We start from the raw sequence: 20289 nt of genomic DNA, 5'->3' as shown, positions 1-20289 counted from the left end.
TGTATTCAAGCATTTTGTTTTGTCATTCTCATTGGGTTGATTTGTAGTGTTAATTTCATTAGTTTTTTGCGTCGTCGGTGTGGAATGGATGGGTTCAATATAATAATTGTGAAGGAGTTCTGATTGATTTTCATATATGTGTGATGAAAATGGTTGTTCATATATAATAGGTTCATAGTCATTTTCGACTGCTATCATATTGATGGAGATAGTGTTTTCTGTTTCACTTTCTGAGTCTGATGATCCACAGTTTATTTGATTGAGTTGTAACGTATCATTTACTGTGTCATCAATACCTGGAGGGTCTGATGTTGTTTCTGGAATTGATTGTACTTGATTTATATTTCTTTGATGTTTAGGTGTACTACTTCTATGGCGATTATTAGAATTATTATAATGGTTATTATTCCTGTGTGGTGATTGGGAATAATTTCTATAACGATTATTATAGCTTGAATGTCGATTTTGTGAATTATTTTGTGATCTGTTTTGATAATTATTGTTTGGTCTGTTATATCTTGATCTATTATATGAGTTATTCCTTGATTGATTGTTCGGGTAATTCTGGTTTCGGTTGTTGGAATAGCTTCTATTTCGATTATTGGAATAGTTTCTATTTCTATTATATGATGAGTTTCGTGACTGATTGTTTGGATAGTATCTATTTCTTGATTGGGAATTAGATCTAGAAACAAATTGTGTTGTGTTTGAATTAGATCTGGAGTAGTTATTTCGACTATTTGGTCTATTGTAATGATTTTGTGACGAATTTTGTGTATTTCTTCGTTCTGGTGATCTTCCTCTATAACTTGAGTTATATGGTGATTGATTTCTCGTGTAATTGGTATTGTTCGGAAGTGGTTTTCCTGAACTGTTGTTGCTGTATACATTTTTGTTCGGTAGATTTTGATCTTTCTTCATGTATTGATAGAATGATTTATTCGGTTCTTTATATTTTTGAGGTTTGTTTTGATTGTCCTGTTGTTTTTGTCTACATTCGGAAATACTATGTCCGTATCGTCGGCAATAATTAGACCATTTTTTGAAAGATGGTTTGCCTTTAAAGTTTGGGTGTTTTTCGTAAATATTGAGTATTTCAGTGATTTTTTCAACGAGGTCTGTATCTGATTCCTGTATATTGTTGATACTTGTGTTATTTGTTTCGATTCGGTTAACATATTGTAATTTCAGATTTTCTGTTTCTTCGAGTTTCATTGTGATTTCTGCTTGTTCTAGTTTGTCTACTAGTTTTCGAAAATCTAAATCGGGTTCTCGAATTGAAGAAGGATGGGATGCTCTCTTTTTTATTGCTATTTTTCTTAATTGCGGTGTTAAGGTCATCATTAGGATTTCTGTCATCTTTGTGTTTTTATAGTCATGTGTATTTAATGAATATGCTTTTCGAACTAGTGTTTCGATGCGTATTGCTAATTGCTTGATGGTTTCATTTGGTAATCTGCGAATTTCATTACATAAAACTCTTTGTTGTTGTTTGTTTCTTTCGGAGTCAAACATTTTTGAAAATTCTTGTGTAAACCTTTTCCAATTTGATTTTATTTCTATAGGCAATACTGAAAACCGTTTTTGGGCTGCGCCGTCTAAAGTTGTTTGTATCAACGCTGTGCGTCGATGTATCCAGTTTTGATGTAGTGGCGTATTAATTGGTTCAGGTCCTATATTTAAAATCAAATTTGCTGTTACTGCATTTAAATAGTCTTCTACAGAATATTCAGGGTCTGTTCCTGTGAATACCATTAAAGGTTTATTTGATGTTATTGATGATCCACCCATAAGGTATGGATTCATTGTCATTTGTAATGATTCTGCTGCATTTGGCATTTGAGAAAAATTTGAAAGTTGATTTCTTGTTATTTCGTGTTGTTGAAGATAATATGGGAGTGGTGTTTTTGACGGTATTGTCATGGATCTGTATGTTTGATAATCCATGTGTGAATATTTTGGGGCAACCGAAGGTTCAACGGTTGATTGTAAGGTTACCTGTGTTTGTGAAGGGTTTGTATTTCTTGGTGTTGTTAAATTTGGACGTATGGGTGAAATGCTTTGTTGTGTAGTTGTTGTGTGTACTATTTCTTCATTTATGAAGTGTGATGGTGTCTGGTGTTGAGTGAGATTTCTAGTTCCATTGAGGTTTTCATTGTGTATGACTGTGGAGTTTAAACTATTATTTTGCATATCAGGTAAAAATGTATTATAGTTTAATGGTGTTGCATCAATAGTTAATGGTATTACTCTTACATAATCTCTTACATAAGATATCGTAGTTATTGCTTGACTTGAGATTGATTGTGGGAAGTTTATGAAAGCGGGATGAGACCATTCGGGGTCCCAAACATAGTCTGATTGTTCTGTGATGGCAGTATCATCGTTTGAGTTTTGGGGTCTAAAATTTTTACTTGCTTGTGAAATTAAATCAATATTATGTGTGAAATAATCTATTATGAACCATGCCAAAATTTTTTGTAAGTCGTGTTTTGTATGTTGTGAAACTTCATCTTTCGTGAAATTTTCTTTAATTATATTTAGAAAACTAGAGAGGAGTGTGATTTCATGTCGTACTCTTATGTGTTTAGATGTTTCTGTCGGTGAGACATTTGGGATTGGGATTTCGTTTTCTAATATCGAGATATAACTATATATTATTGCAAAAACTTCATTGGTGAATATGGAGTTTGCTCTTTGTGAGTTATGATATTGTATGCTTTTTATATATTCTGAGAATACTTTTGAAAATTCTAAATCAAGGTCGTCTGTTTGAATTACATATTTGCTGTGATTCTGGTTTGGTGAGCTGAATTCTCTGGAGTAGATTCCGTATTGTTGTGTTAAGTTGCATATATCTTTCAAATAGTGATCGATAATTTGTCTTTTGATTTTTACATCTGGGAACTCTGTTTTACATGGACTGATTCCGGGTTCAAACAAATTTAAGAGTAAATTTTTGCAAAATATATGCTGTCCTCTATCAGTGGTTGCATCTACGATAAAGGGGAAGATATCATCATCATCTGGATTTTCTTCACCTGGGGTGTGTGTTGAGCTCATTTTTTCGTTTGATGACTGTTAATATGTAGTTATCGATGTGTCTAATTGGTTGATTCCAATTGTATAAGTGTACTGGTTTGTGTTTATATTGCTTTTTTATTCTTCTTTTTCCTCTTTTTGATGAATTTGAAGTTGTTTCTGAGTCGGAAAAATATAATTGATCGTGAATGGGGCAATTTTTATCTATAGATTCTTTTATTTTATAAAGTTCGTCTAAACTGCTGGTTTCTGATTCTGAAAATGCGTTTCGGTTTTTGGAAAATCTTTTTCGTGTTATTTGTCTTTGTTTGGTTATTATTTTTCTTTTTAATGTTTGTCGTTTTGTTCTGATATATCCAACTGTTTGTGTATGAGGTGTGATTACAAGATCGTATTTTTTGTTATCTATTTCACAATTGTGTAAAACGATTGTTTGTTTATTTCCTAGGTTTTTAAATGACATAAGGTTTAGGATGACGGATGCAAAAGGTTGTTAAATGATTTCTATTTTCTTAGACTGTTAGTCCTTACGATTTTTTGGTTAGCCTGGGTCTATTTATTCAGGGTTGGGGAGAAAAGTATATCGATTCCGAAGAATGATTTTATACTTTCTCGTGGCTAGTATAAGCTAAGGTGTTAACTTACTTAATCTTACTTAAGGGTAGTGATTGTGTTCAGGGTTGGAGAATAGTAAATCGATCCACAAGGTTCAGGTATAATTAGAACGCGAGTAGTTCGTTAGATACTATTTTAAACTTACTAAGTCTAAGATTTATCCTGGGTCTGGTAAGAGGGGGGATCAAGTGAAGGATGAATAACCGAAGTTCTTCACTGTTTATCCTAATTTGAATGATTAGTTTTGTTCAAAAATTTCTGTTAGTCCTGGGTTTTTAGAAAGGGTTGGATAGTGAATCGACGTTTGAGGTCGTTAGACACTAGCTAAGTGGGTGGGGGAGAACAAAATTGTTCTTTTTGATCCAAGGATAGGCCTTGATGATCAAGTTTTAAATTTAATTAAATAGAAAATGATTTCAGATCCAAGGGTGAGCCTTGATGATCTGATTTTAAATTTAAGTGAATTTAAGTTTAAAATGATTTAAATTTGTGTAGAGAAAAGATTTAGTGTTTTTATGATATTAGTGAGCTTATGAATGCTGTTATGTTTAGGTGATGAAGCTGGAACAACAGGATGATTTATGATTGCTAACCATTTATTGTCATGCTACTAATTTTTATTTTGATTTTTCAATAAATATTTTTCAAACATGTTTTTTTATATTACTGCAGAATTTAGGAAAACGATCTGAGGTCTTTTTATCAATCGTTATTGTATATTAATAATTTTGTTTAGCGCCTGAAATGATTTTGAAGATTGACTTCAAGATTTTATGTTTGCAAATGAAAATCTAAATTCATTGCTAGTAGTATTCTAAATACAAAAGTTTGTGTTGGCTTTTTCCGAACTATCATATAACTATATGGTAAGTTTCTACTTTGTCGTATGTCGTCTCTGGTTCGAGGTCTTCTTGCAATTCCGGGTAGTTCTCTTATCGTTCGGAATATTGGCTTTAATCTATTGAGTCGTAGAGACATTTCGATTAAATTATCGTCGTGTAACATTTTAAAAATGTTTTGTCTAAATTCTAATCTATTTTTGGTTAATTCTAAGCTATTAAGGTCTTGTTCGAGACTTATGGTCGCACCAGATGAGTTAGGACCGATGTTTATAACTCATAGAGTAATTTCGGATAGGGTACACCGTCTGCTCGTCACGCTATCTTATTTTCGGCCGGATAGATTCGTGCAACTTCTTAGTCTAATACCAATCCTAATCTTACTCTTATACTATCTAGTCTCAGGTTGTTTAACTAGTCTCTGCTAGGCTCAATAGATCTAGGGTATACTGGTTTATTGCGGCTGCTGAAGTCTTCTTGGAGAGTCAACTAATTTCTAAGTTAAATTCAAATCTCTCTGGTGCTGAAATTACAAGTAATTTCAGCACTTACAAATAAGTGGATTGTTAGTCAGATGGATCATGATTGGTTAATATTAAATACTTTACATTGGTAAAATATCTAATTTATCCAATCATAAAATGTAGTTTAGATCAGGTTCCAGTGGTACTCAAGGCTGCCAAAGAAAAAATCAAAAATTTTTTGAACAAATATACAAAACAACAAAAGGCAAAAACCTCACATAAACTCCACACACCATATAGGTACAAGGTTAGCCAAACAACCAAGATTACTAAGAAACAGCGGATTCGCCTAGCCTCCCACCCAGCAAACTCTGAATTATGCCGATATTCAAGACTAAAAGATTATCTTGCTTATAAAAACAGCCAGGTGTACAGATCAATGATCAAGTTCTTAGATATCAAACAACCCGACTCATCTAGCCACCCTATATTCAAAGAAGACAAGCAAACAAGGGAGGCAAAAATTACGCAAGGAGAGAAAAGAGAGGAACAGATCAGCCCACAAAATTGGAAAAAAAAGTTCACAAAAAGCAAGAAGACGAAAAAGCAGCAGACCTAAAATAAAAGCCCGATCTACACGCAACGGGGAACCACCAGTAACAAGTATGCAACTCAGTAGAGGTTCTAAATTGCGTGAAAAAGTGGTCTCCACAACTAGCTAAAGAAATTGTAAGCTCGGAATACTAACTATCTTCATCCAATGATTCGTCGTCTGAGAACACAGAAAGCAACGCGTCCTCGCCAAAACGAATAGACAACAAAAATAGACAACATGATTGAGGAGGCAACTTAAAGGCCAACAAGAACTAGACTATCCGCACTCGCGAAGTCGTTGGGAAATCTGGTCGCAAGATACGCATTAATTGAAGGGGAAAAAGAAGCTGTGAATCGACTTGGAATGATAAAACACTTACGCACTCTACCTTATGACACCTTATGTATTAAGATCATACGTCTATTGGTTTGTGAACGTGAACACACTTGATGGCAATGGACTTGACTCTGTTTTAAGTTCGCTTTCTCACAAATTGTTAACTCTATGTTTCATTCTCAATCCGTTCCATTGCGCAATTAGGTGAATCTTTTTCTAACTCCTCTACAAAACGTCACAAAATCCAAGTTTTTGTTTGCCCACAAATCTCAGCGAATTTTCGACTTTGATGTTTCATATCGAAAAAAGAAAGTTCGAGACAGCTATCAACAGAATCAGCAACGATGGCAGCCCAGCCAGGAATTTACTACAACTCTTTTTATTTCGAAGTTCAACAGAAAGATAATAAACGGAAAAATAACATTTATTTTAGGCATAATCAATGAAGAACAGAACTTAAAAAATTATATTCTAGTTGAATGCCTAATTGCTTTTTGTTTTCATACGAGATCATATATTTCTTGTTTTTTTTTTTTAAAAAAAAACATTCTTTAGATTGAATTCCACGAGAATCACAAGCCTTGTAACTAATTTGGCATTGAAATTGTTACAGACTAAAGTTAATCACAAATGAAGCTAGCAAACTAAGCCTAGGATCAGCCACAGGCGTTCCTTCTCACCAAGACGCTGACTCAAACGTCTGGATTTTACAAAAAAAATCCGGAAAAAAAAAACAAAAAACTAGCGAATGGAAAACTGAATTGATTTGATTTTTGAAATTAAACTCAATTTTTGTTGTTTCAATAGAAAATTTTCAATTTTTTTGTCTAAGTTTGAGCAAGTAAAGCAAGCGAGCAGGCTTAAAATGATTTGTTTTAATAGCTTTAGAGCTTACAATTGCTTTATTTAAGCCGTATAAAAGGCATCAAAACTTTTTGGAATCAAGACTTCTAAAAAAACTGCAATATGAAAATTTTTCATTGTTTTTTTAGTAATTTTTCTTGAAAAGTTGTTTTCCAAATTTCCTATTTTACTGTGACGGTCGAATATTCCTAAGCGTTACTGTTTCGTTCAGGTATTGTTATTTTTATTACACCACGCAGAATAAAACAACACTAATTTGAAAAAAAATGTTGGATTTTTAAAGACTATGGTTGTAACAGTTTGTGCTACTTGCAAAATAACCCGCTATCCTTGTTTCCTTTAGCGTTTTTGCTGCTTGAAATTTATATCGCTCTCGTCGTTATGTAAAAAGCTATGTTCTTCTCAAAACCAAAACATCTTTCGATCAAGTCTGAAACAAACAAGACTACTCGTATCAGGGCAGAGCCCTGAATGTTCCGACTGCCTTTTAAGGTTTATGGAGCAGTAATAACATTTAAAAATTCAATGAAATCAAACAAAATCAAAAAAAAATTTTCTGAAATTTGAAATTTTTTATGAAAATCACCCCCCCCCCCCCCCACACGCCATACAAAATACAAAAGGATAGATTTCGCTCCTTGTAACAAATTAAGTATGGCACATAAGCTTCTTTTAATCAATTTGGAACGATTTCTAAGGCGGATTAACTCTCCGCTTACGCGTTAATAGCGCGAAATATATCGCGCGTTAATTGTCCCAAATTGGCCAAAATGGCAATCTTTAAACCCCCGTAACTTTACGAAAAATAATCACAGGTGAAATATCTTTTCAAATTTGAGCTCAAGAAAACAATACCTTTCGAATGATGTAAAAAAATTCCGTCAAAAATGGCTAGTTAAAAAGTCGAAATTTGTCTGAAGAAAAAAAAACCCACCTCGAGCACAAATATTCCGTTACTTTCGTATCGAAAGTCGGAACAAAAACGATTTCCATGCTACTTCAATTGTCAATGAATTTCTTTCAGATACTTTTTGCAATACTATTTAAAAGTTTGCAAGTGGAGCTTGAGTTTTTGATTTTTTAATTTTCATTTTGTTTTTGTTTAAATCAATATTGTCTACCAACTAAGTATACGTAAAAAGTACAATCGGAAAGTTGAAACATCATTCCATATGAACCGTTTTGCATTTCATCTGGCATTCTGGTAATCTCCGTCTTCTAGACAAAAAGCAGGTCAAACCAAGTACTTTTGCAAAGCGGTCCTTTTATTCATAGTTTTTCAGTCAGCCGAACTGACTTTCCGAGCGATCATAATTTTAAAGGATAGACTTTGCAAAATGATGTTTTTTATTAGAAATGGGGAAATTCGCTGAAAAATTAGGTAAAATAAATTTTAAAATGTATGATTTATGAACTTTATATGGGAAAAAAGTTGAAAGCCGTCTTTTTGTAGTAAAAACGAAACATAGCCAAAGGATAGTTGGAAACGAGTATTGGAAACTGAAAAAAAAAAACTGACTTGTTTTTTCAAAAATCTTCAATTTTTGAATTTCGATGAAAAAAATTGATGGCTCTAAAGTTTTTTGAATTTTGAGAAAACTGGATCAATAGGTAAAACTTTTATTTCACTGGCAAATCTGATATTTAATTTCTATTTTCACAATTAGAAGTCGTTCACGTTTTCCGTGACCTTTACACTTTGCTGTTTGATTGTTTGCCTTCATTTTTAACAAAGAAAACGAACTGAAATTTTAAAAAAAACTAAAAGTTAAGCCGCAAAAAATCAAAATTAAGCGTGAACAAATTTTACTATTTTTTCCTGAAAAAAAAAACGAAAAAAATCAATAAGACCCATATAAGAGTATTCACTACATTCATTACTAAAAAAAAACAAAGTTAAGAAGCACCAGTGGAATTAGGGGGGGGGGAGAGAGAACGCGAACTCCTGTCTAATGAAGGGTCCCCCCGTTGTACTATTTGAGATATCCAATTTTGGTTGACTGAATGACCCTAAAACTTTTCTAAGAATGCCTTCGGCGCCAAAATATACTTATTTTTAGCGGGGAGCGCGCGCCAAAAAAACACAATTTTTTGGAGAAAAGTTTCCAAAAAGTGCATAAAAACTCTCATGCGGTGCAGAAAATTTGGTCAAATTGGGGTCTTAATGATCAGTGAGAGTTAAGAAAATCTTTTTTTTTGAAAATCCGCCCCCTCTCGAGAAAATTATAGATTGGCCACCTGTATCCCTGTGTGTATTATGGATTACAATGATTTGAAATGAACTAAGAATCTTTTGTAACAAAATGACTTATTATCAAGCGAAAAACAAATTATTTTTACGACACAAAACCCATGAAAATCGAGAACTTAGCATTTATAAATCTTATTGAGTGCTTAATAACCCTTTTAAGTTATACGGGTCTTTCATAGCATTGTTGTGATGATAGCTGTAGCTCTCTGATAAGAAGTCGTATGTGTAACTGAAACACAAGTTGGAAGCAGAAGAAAAAATTCAGACATGATTCCAGAACTTTGACTTTAATTGTGTGTACTTCCATTTCTATCTTTCTGCTAAAAAATCATGGTTTAGCAAGGTTAGTCTTAAAACATGTTTCATTCAAGATAGCTCTGTACTTCGTTATTTTTTTGTTTTGATCAAAAGTTGGGATCCATCACAACTAAACATTGATAAACCTACTAGAAGATACGTATAGGTTTTTTTCGAAACGGGCAGTCTGACTACTTTTTCGATCATTTGACCAAAACACTGAGTTGTCGAGCAATCAATTAAGGTTCATGTTTCTATTTAATGAAACGCATGTTTAATGCAATTCTCAGATCATCACGAAAAATTAAAAAATGTTTTCTGAAACATTTGAACTTAAATCCATTATCAAATTTTTTTCCGGACAATAAATTAATTTTTTTTCAACTTCTTGCTCAACTTTAGATATTGCAAAAAAAATTTGGTGCTTTGAAAATATTTTTTTCTTTTACATTCAGTTGTTGCCGTAAAAACAACAAGACTCATTTGTAATTTTTGTGTTGAAGCACTTCTCAGATCATCACAAAAATTAAAAAATGTTTTCTGAAACATTTGAACTTAAATCCATTATCCAATTTTTTTTCCGGATCATAAATATTATTTTTTTCAACTTCTTGCTCAACTTTAGATATTGCAAAAAAAATTGGTGCTTTGAAAAAAAATTTTCTTTTACAATCAGTTGTTGTCGTGAAAATAACAGTTGTCGTAAAAACAACTATAATATCGTTTTAGTAACAGTCTTACCAAAATTGAGAAAAAAAACTTTTTTAATCAAATACTAATCGATTGCAAACTCTCTTTTTGAAATCAAACTATAATAAGTTTTAATAAGTTTTAACCAATTATAATCAATTTTTAGGCGAAATATTTTTCTATACAGTTATAGTCGATTATAATTGATTATATTAGAATATTTTTATCCCAATATGTAATTCATATGTTGCTCACAAAAAATCCATTATAATCGATTATAATCGATTATTTTCCCTTTTGTTGCTCATTTTGTATTCGACCTTATTCTTGAGTTGTTTCTGTTTTATGCTTTTCGCAGTCTTTAGTTTTCATAAAAAAAAGAGAAAATTGCTTTAAAAGTTTTCAAATCAATCCAATTTTATAACTTTTTTTATGTTTTCATTTCTTCAATGAAGTTGTTTCATGATGCAGATTTTAAGATTTTGAACCATCAAAATAGCAGCACTTTGCTTTACTTTCATGATTTATTTGGAAAATTTATTTTTCATCTACCGCGGGAACATTTCAACGAACATGAGATAATCTCTATTAAAATCAAGTTTCGTGAAAAAACCTTGTGTTCAGATGAACCAAAGTGTGACAAAAACCTCAATTTTAGATATTTTGTTTTTAACAGAAAAACAAACCTGGATATAACAGAATTATAGTTTTGGTGTGATAAAGTTTTGGTAAAATAGGAGATTATAATTCACTATAATTCATTGTAATTATTTTGAAGAGTTTTTTTATCAACTATAATCAATTATAATCGATTATAGTAGATTATTTCCTCTTGCAAAATATCACGATCATAACCCATTAAAATTTTTTTAAACATCTCGTTTTGTTATTGTAATCAATTATAATTGCCAAAAAAGCAACATATTAATCCATAATAATCGATAACTTACGCCTAAACTTGGATGCGTGCTGCTCGTATATCAGGGCAAAACACTGAATGTTATGCCTGCCCCTCAATCCAAATTCAATAGATTTTGCAAAAAGAAAACTTTGCAAAACTATAAGCTTCGGACAATAAGAGTAAAAATTTGAGTCTACCAAATTAATACGACCGATTAGCTAGATTCAACTCAGCGATTTTGTTAGGCGTGATTATTCGCCACGCATAAATAATTCGCTTACGCTTTCGGCACCATGAATAAAATCTCAAAGCGCGCATAGATTAGTCCAGAGCATGGATAAATTGACCGGTTTCAAGCTCCCAGAACTTTGCAAAATTGATCGCAGGTACAACCTTTTTTTATATTTGATTTCAGCAAGGCAATATCTTCAATGCGCTTCGTCAAAAACAAGAGTTTTGATCACCGAAAAGTGACAAAATAAAGAAAACCACCACAAGCATAAATATTTTGTTTCCTCGAAAGTCGGAACTATGAACTAAATAAAGTTAAACTAGAATCTCGCGCGATATTTCCTTTTGAAACACTTTGTGGACAAAGTAGTATTTAGTTTTTTCTTTTTTTTGTTGATAATTAAAAAGTAATTAATTTTGAATTTTTCTGCAGATGAGGAATCAGTTTTCCAAATTAAAAACCAGATCTTAGAGATGTCATTTCACAGTTTCGGAAATTCTTTTACAAATCTAAAGAAAAATTGAATACGCGGGTTAGCACGTTGGCTAGCAAACCTGATAGTTTTTCCAAAATGTGATCGAGTTTCTTAAATGCAACAAAAAAGACTGCTGGTCTATCTTTGCAAAAACTTGAATGATCTGACTGCTCCTAAATGGTTCCAATTAGTTTTTGGCAAATAAAAATTTGATCAAACAAGACTGCTCGTATAACAGGGCAAAGCCTTGAATGTTCCGACTGTCCCTTACTTCATGTAGAAAAGTTTTTGGGAAAAAATAATGACTAACTATACATTTTGAACAACATCAAAGTGTAAAGTTTTGAGTCCTACGAAATTAACACGACCAATTAGCTAGCCTCAATTCAATCTGGAACAATTTTGTTGTGCGGCAAAATTTGCCATGCATAAATAATTCGCACTACGCTCTCAGCATTATGAGTAAACTCTTCAAAGCGCGCATAATTTAGTCCAGAAGATGGCAAATTTGGCAATTTTCAAAGCTCCAGAACTTTAAAAAAATGATCGGAGGTGAAATATCCTTTTACATTTGAACTCAGGAAAATTGATATCTTCAATCGGGTCTAAAAAATTTTGTTGAAAACTATTAACTCGATCGGTGAAGATTGACTGAATAAAAAAACCCCACCGAGCATAAATATTCCGTTTTCTTCGAAATTCAGAACAATAATAAGCTTCCCGCAATAGAACTTCCTGGATGATAATCAAATATATCTGATTGGGTTTTTATACTCTGACTCTATATCTCCAAAATAATTGATTTCGATTAACTGAAAATGGATTAATTTGTTATTATTCTCCAGAGCAAAAATCCAATTACAATCGATTACTTTCAACGTTTTTCAATTTAATTTTGCACAAAGTAAAATCTATTTTCAATAACTTTAAAGGATTTATTATTTTAATGGATTAATTTTTTCTTATCTTTTAGAAAGATATTTTTGTTTTTTAAAGCTCATCTTAAACCGAAGCTTGTTACTTTGCTGTCGTACTGATTTTTTTATTCATTTTTAGAGTGCAACCGGATTTTATGATAAGTTACGTTTTCTGTTTTTCTTTGTTTTCAGTTTTACTCATCAATCCCAGAATCTTCAATCTCAGTACCACCCCCACAAAAAAAATTACACCACGTTCACCCCTCACCTCTCAGAGTTATCTGTTCCCCTCCCGGGCGCCTACCCCCTTACCTCTCTCCAAAATGAACGTGGGGGAAGGGGGCGGTACTCTGATAATGACGCGAAGAGGAATTCGGATGGAGACTGAGGATTCGGATGAAGAGACATGGTTGTTCAGTTGGAGGGAAGTACATAGGGGGTTCAGGTTTCGAATTTGGAATGATAATTTGGAGTTCTACGAAAGATAATTGGTTTTCAAGGATCTCATGTTCAAAAATTTATTGCAAAAACTTTAAATTCATTCTGATTATAGGTAAAAACCTAATCTTCAAAAGAAAAAGAGCAAGAAAGAAAGAAAGAAACAAAGACGGGAAAAAGTAAGGTAGACAAAAAAGAAAGAAAGACAGGAACAAAAAGAACGAAAGAAGGAAACGACGAACATTATTTTCCTACTCAAATTTAAAAAACAATCAGAGCATCAGATTTACTAAACGTCTGCCCCTACAGGCTGTATTAATTAGGTATAAACTAAACAATCAACCTGCCTACCGCGCTTTCCACTCCCCTGAAACGGCTTTATGAAAGTTTCGTCGTTTTTACTCAATTTTCTAGAAAGAGAAAAAATCTTGAAATAATTTACTCTTGACCTCTCATCAAATTTCGACACCATTGATCATGATATTCTCTTGGAAGTTTTAAAGAGAAAAGTTGACATTGCTTGCGATGCTAAAGCTTGCTTTATTCATATTTGAAAAACAGGACAGTGTGTTTGCACCAATAAAGTGACCTCCTCACACCGTACTTTACGTTTCGGAGTTCCACAGAGTTCTATACTTGGAACATTGTTGTTCACAGGGCTCTTGTTGCCTCTATCTGATATTCTCAACATTTTCAATGTGAATTATTTTAATTATGCTGATGATTGCCAGATTTATTTGGTTATCGACAGATCTACAGTTTTATGGATTAACAAAGTTGATGACATTGTTTCTAAGGTCTCAACGTGGTTCTCTTTTTTTAGTTTGAAACAGAATGATGACAAGACTGAACTTAAATTTGTTTCTCGTCGTAATTTCACAGTATACCGGAAAATGTTTTAATTCAAGGCAATGAGCTTTCTCTATCAACTCATATCAAAAGTCTTGGTTTTATACATGATGACAACTTGACATATGAGAAGCAAGTTAACATTGTTTGCTCTTCTTGCAATTACCAGCTGATGCGCATCTACTCAGTTCAAAAACACTTATCATTTAACTGCTGTCATGACTTGTGCGTGCACTGGTACTTTCAGGACTTAATTATTGCAACTTACTTTATTTTTCATTCCTGGTTTTCTTCTTCCGAAACTACGGCGGCTCCAAAACCGCGCCGCCTGAGTTCTGTGCGGTTTATCACGTCAAATACATATTACTCGTGTTTAAAAAAAGCTCCACTGGTTGCCTGTTTCGTCCAGAAAAAAGTTCGAAATCTTGAATCTAATGCGCAAAATTGCCTGTCATCAGGGCTTCGTTCCCTCTTACATACTTGACCTGTTTGCTCCTGCAACCCTGTCAACTTTGCGTAGTTACCATTGTACAGGATTATTTATCCCCAGACATTTGTCGAAGTATGGTGAAAGATCGCTGAGAATAGCTGGGCCGAAACTCTGGAGAAAGCTTCCTGCTGTTCTGAAAATCATTTCTTTGCATTCCAATTTCAGGAATAAATTGAAAACTTGTTTATCAATGAGTCGTTTCCTCCAATTTAAATTATACTGCCTGCATTTTTAGACACTCCGTGTAAAAGGGGCTTAAACACTAATAAAAATCATAATGATTTTCCAAAATAATCAATTTTGATTAATTAAAAATAGAATACTTTGTTACTATTCTCCAAAGCAAAAAATTTGATTATTTTCAACGTTCTTTACACTGATTTTCGAGCAAAATATAATCAACTTTCAATGTTTTTAATGGATTATAAAACATTTTTTAAAATCTTTCTGAAAGACAATTTCGTTTCTTAAAGCTCATCTTAAACAGAAGCTAGTTAGTTTGCTGTCTCATCAAAATTTTCATATTTTTTTAAGTTCAACCGCGTTTTTATGATGAGTTACGTTTTCAGTTTTTATTTGTATTCAGTTGTACTCGTCAACCCCATAATCTTCATTCTCAGTACCACCCTCTCAAAAAAGTTATCTCGCCACGTTCACCCCTCACCTCTCAGAGTTATCTGTTCCCCTCCCGGGCACTTACTCTCTTTTCTCTCTCCAAAATGAACGTGCGGGAAGGGGGTGGTAAACTGATAAGGACAGGAAGAGGAATTGGGATGGAGACTGAGGGGTGGGATGAAGAGACATGGTTGTTCAGTTGGAGGGAAGCACAGAGGAGGTTCAGGATTCGAATTTGGAGTGATAATTTGAAATTATACGAATGATAATCGGTTTTCAAGGATATCATGTTCACAAATTTATCGATGGTTTGAAAACTAAACTGATTCACAATCGATTATAGGGGATAAAAAATTTATTTTTCTTAAGAAAATTAATCGACTATTATGGACTCCAAATCCGTAACGGGGCCTAACTTTGCTAGAAAATCAGTTATGTGCACAAAATTTTAGTAATCGGAATCCATGGTAATCAATCTTTACCTACTAACAACTTTTAAGTGCCAAAACTTGAGTCATAAATGAAATTAACATGGCCATATTAGTTTACCGCACGAAAGTTTGGATCCATTATGAGTCCGAAACAATTCTCCGCAAATAAATCAATTAATTAATATGCGGGGTTAGGCTAGTGCACGCACACCCATTTTGGTATCCAAAGACTCCAGGAGAGATTTTCAAGTTGCCATTTTTTTGTGAATTGATTTGAATTAAACAACACCAGTAGCATGTACGTTCCTCACTTTTTTCAAATATCGGACCAAAATTTTATATTTTGAAATCTCTGTATAATAACTTGATATTGTGAATTCTCTGAAAGTCAGAATCAGGCAGTTGGAAAAAAACTTAAGGCGGGTAAGAATCGGAGAGGCAAGTTTAGTTCGCAATTGTTTTCATAAGGCTTTTTTCAGACCGAGCTTGATTGTTTTGCTCAAAAATTTTTGCGTACGTTTTTTCAGACCAAGCTCGTTTACTTGGTGGAGATAAGCGTAACAGTCTTTGATCGAAGACTCTGAATATGCTTTTGTGAAAGCAGTGACGGCAGATTGTTTGAGATCAAAAAGAAATATTTGATGTCTGCGCATTATCCAAGACAACATATATAGCTTTCAGGAAATTTGCATTTAAATTTGGCATATGTCTTTTTCAGAAAGTAGAGCATAAAAACAAGGTAAAAAAACACGCCAATTTGAGTATGTACAGTACAAAACTGGTAAAATTGCACCGCACAAATTTCGGAGGTACTATCGCAAAGCCAGAGAGAGTTGTGAACTTGGAGGGCATGAGCGAAGTTCTAATTGTGGCGATTGGCACTTCCTTCATTGCTGCTCAACTGGGCAAGGATAACTGCCCTGCTTCTCGTCTCATGTGTACTGGAAACGAGTGGCAATTAAACTGCTAGTGACTGGTACCAGTTGTGCTTGGCCTCTTTTTTCCTTTGATTCATAATCTTGTTTGCTTCATTTATTCCAGGCATAACATCGGTGCTGGGTTCATTTTTGGTAGATACCAGTTCAACTCCAGCTGTTACTTTGAGCATTCGGCATTTATATGAACTGTATGTCGTGCATCTAAGTGCTCAGTTGTTTTTGCTTTTTGGGGAAGCCTAGTTTGTCATTGATGAGCGTTCGCTGGTTTTGTTGACTCATAGTTACTATTGTGTATGTTTTCAAAGAAAAGATACAAGCAATAACGCAACTTCAACAAAAAAAACACTACAGCTGATATTACCATTATTTCGTGCTGGTCCTAATAACTACTCGATTTGAACGACAAATATTAAACTTGTTGGACAAAACGTCCCGTGTTACTTGTGGGACGAAACGGTCATATTGTCATGTGTACAAATTGTCATGTGGGGCAAGTTGATATAGGACAAGTTTTCATGTGAGGCACTCTTTTATAGGGCAAGTTGGCTTGGAGCTATTTGTTCTTGGACAAATATTCCGGACACCAAACTATCACATGGCTTGAACAAGCAACTGTTTAACCTAGATCCTTCGCAAGAATTATCTAAATTTCCTAAAAGAATTTATCAGAGCCCGTTCAGTTAGACATCCTATAACTGAGAAAGTTTGTTGATTGATACTTCAATTAGGTTTGATTCACATGTCAAATCTGGACCACTTCTCTTTGTTTTTTTTCCACTTTTCATTTTTAATATTAACTTCCACTGCTTTTGGGGTACCTGGTTTTTGGTCATCCCTTGTAGAAAATAATAATGCGTTTCAGCGTACCACATCTATCGCAGATTCTTTAAATTCATTCTGATTATAGGTAAAAACATAATCTTCAAAATAAAAAAAGCAAGACAGAAAGAAAGAAATAAAGAAAGAAAAAAAATAAGAGAGACAAAAAAGAAAGAAAGACAGAAACAAAAAGAACGAAAGAAGGAAAGAACGAACATTTTTATCCTACTTAAATGAAAAAACAATCAGAGCATCAGATTTACTAAACATCTGCCCCTACAGGATTTACCTTTAATAATAATTAACTTTAAAGGATTTATTATTTTAATGGCTTAATTTTTTCTTATCTTTTAGAAAACTCATCTTAAACCGAAGCTAGTTACTTTGCTGTCGTACTGATTTTTTTATATATTTTTAGAGTGCAACCGGATTTTATGATAAGTTATGTTTTCTATTTTTCTTTGTTTTCAGTTTTACTCGTCAATCCCAGAATCTTCAATCTCAGTACCACCCCCACAAAAAAATTACACCACGTTCACCCCTCACCTCTCAGAGTTATCTGTTCCCCTCCCGGGCGCCTACCCCCTTACCTCTCTCCAAAATGAACGTGGGGGAAGGGGGCGGTACTCTGATAATGACGCAAAGAGGAATTCGGATGGAGACTGAGGATTTGAATGAAGAGACATGGTTGTTCAGTTGGAGGGAAGTACATAGGGGGTTCAGGTTTCGAATTTGGAATGATAATTTGGAGTTCTACGAAAGATAATTGGTTTTCAAGGATCTCATGTTCAAAAATTTGTTGCAAAAACTTTAAATTCATTCTGATTATAGGTAAAAACCTAATCTTCAAAAGAAAAAGAGCAAGAAAGAAAGAAAGAAACAAAGAAGGGAAAAAGTAAGGTAGACAAAAAAGAAAGAAAGACAGGAACAAAAAGAACGAAAGAAGGAAACGACGAACAATATTTTCCTTCTCAAATTTAAAAAACAATCAGAGCATCAGATTTACTAAACGTCTGCCCCTACAGGCTGTATTAATTAGGTATAAACTAAACAATCAATCTGCCTACCGCGCTTTCCACTCCCCTGAAACGGCTTTAAGAAAGTTTCGTCGTTTTTACTCAATTTTCTAGATAGAGAAAAAATCTTGAAATAATTTACTCTTGACCTCTCATCAACTTTCGACACCATTGATCATGATATTCTCTTGGAAGTTATAAAGAGAAAAGTTGACATTGCTTGCGATGCTAAAGCTTGCTTTATTCATATTTGAAAAACAGGACAGTGTGTTTGCACCAATGAAGTGACCTCCTCACACCGTACTTTACGTTTCGGAGTTCCACAGAGTTCTATACTTGGAACATTGTTGTTCACAGGGCTCTTGTTGCCTCTATCTGACATTCTCAACATTTTCAGTGTGAATTATTATAATTATGCTGATGATTGCCAGATTTATTTGGTTATCGACAGATCTACAGTTTTATGGATTAACAAAGTTGATGACATTATTTCTAAGGTCTCAACGTGGTTCTCTTTTATTAATTTGAAACAGAATGATGACAAGACTGAACTTATTTTTTTTTTCTCGTCGTAATTCCACAGTATACGGGAAAATGTTTTAATTCAAGGCAATGAGCTTTCTCTATCAACTCATATCAAAAGTCTTGGTTTTATACATGATGACAACTTGACATATGAAAAGCAAGTTACCATTGTTTGCTCTTCTTGCAATTACCAGCTTATGCACATCTACTCAGTTCATAAATACTTATCAATTAACTGCTGTCATGACTTGTGCGTGCACTGGTACTTTCAGCACTCAATTATTGCAACTCACTCAATTTTTCATTCCTGGTTTTTTTCTTCAGAAACTACGGCGGCTCCAAAACCGCGCCGCCCGCGTTCTGTGCGGTTTATCACGTCAATCACATTTTACTTATGTTATAGAAAAGCTCCACTGGTTGCCTGTTTTGTCCAGAAAAAAAGTTTTCAAAATCTTGATTCTAATGTTCAAATTTGTCCATCATCAGGGCTTCTTTCCCTCTTACATACTTCATCTGTTTGATCCTGCAACCCTGTTAACTTTGCGTAATTACCATTGCTCAGACTTATTTATCCCCAGACCACTGTCGAAGTATGGTGAAAGATCGCTGGGAATAGCTGGGCCGAAACTCTGGAAAAAAATCTGAAAATCATTTCTTTGCATTCCATTTTCAGGAATAAATTGAAAACTTGTTTATTCAATGAGTCGTTTCCTCCAATTTAAATTATACTGCCTGCATTGTTGTGCACTCTGTGTAAAAGGGGCTTAAACACTAATAATAATCATAATATTTTTCCAAAATAATCAATTTTGATTAATTAAAAATGGAATACTTTGTTACTATTCTCCAAAGCAAAAAGTTCGCTTTCAATCGATTATTTTCAACGTTCTTTAATTTGATTTTCGAGCAAAATATAATCAACTTTCAATGTTTTTAATGGATTAAAAAACATTTTTTCCTCTCTTTTTGAAAGATAATTTCGTTTCTTAATGCTCATCTTAAACCGAAGCTAGTTAGTTTGCTGTCTCATCAAAATTTTCATATTTTCTTAAGTTCAACCGCGTTTTTATGATGAGTTACGTTTTCTGTTTTTCTTTGTTTTCAGTTTTACTCGTCAATCCCATAATCTTCAATCTCAGTACCACCCCCACAAAAAATTTATTACACCACGTTCACCCCTCACCTCTCAGAGTTATCTGTTCCCCTCCCGGGCACTTGCTCTCTTACCTCTGTCCAAAACGAACATGGGGAACGGGTCGGTAAACTGATAAGGACACGAAGAGGAATTGGGATGAAGACTGAGGGGTGGCATGAAGAGACATGGTTGTTCAGTTGGAGGGAAGCCCAGAGGGGTTTCAGGATTCGAGTTTCGAGTGATAATTTGGAATTCTACGAAAGATAATCGGTTTTCAAGGATTTCATGTTCAAAAAATTATCGATGTTTTGAAAACTAAACTGATTTACAATCGATTATAGTGGATGAAATATTGTTTTACTTTAGAAAACTATTAGACTGTTATGGACTCAAAAACCGTAACGTGGTCTAATTTTGTATAAAATCATTTATGTGGGCAAAGTTTTAGTCATCGAAAATCCATGGTAATCAATCTTTAACCACTAACAACTTTTAAGTGCCAAAATTTCAGTCAT

This window comes from Symsagittifera roscoffensis, chromosome 3 (genome assembly GCF_963678635.1).
Source record: "Symsagittifera roscoffensis chromosome 3, txSymRosc1.1, whole genome shotgun sequence".
Classification (NCBI taxonomy): domain Eukaryota; kingdom Metazoa; phylum Xenacoelomorpha; order Acoela; family Convolutidae; genus Symsagittifera; species Symsagittifera roscoffensis.
Note: the sequence above shows the minus strand (reverse complement) of the source record.